Genomic DNA, 265 nt, shown 5'->3' with positions numbered 1-265 from the left:
TCTCTCTCTCTCTCTCTCTCTCTCTCTCTCCCCCTCTTCTTCTCTTTAAAGCTTTAAATCAATAAAAATATACCCTCCAGAGAGGGTTAAAAGAAATTAAGTACCTGAATGTTCATCAATGTTTGCTTTAAAATGGTGAAAACTAGCACAACTTCAACACTGAAAAGTAGAGACTTGTTTTAATATGTAGGGGCTATCCATCCATAATGCTGCTGTGGAGTCAGGGCTGGCGAACCTTTCTGTCCAGGCCAGATAGAAGTCATGT

This window comes from Myotis brandtii, unplaced genomic scaffold, assembly GCF_000412655.1.
Source record: "Myotis brandtii unplaced genomic scaffold, ASM41265v1 scaffold276, whole genome shotgun sequence".
Classification (NCBI taxonomy): Eukaryota; Metazoa; Chordata; class Mammalia; order Chiroptera; family Vespertilionidae; genus Myotis; species Myotis brandtii.
The sequence above is the reverse complement of the archived record's forward strand: the minus strand, read 5'-3'. Positions refer to the sequence as shown.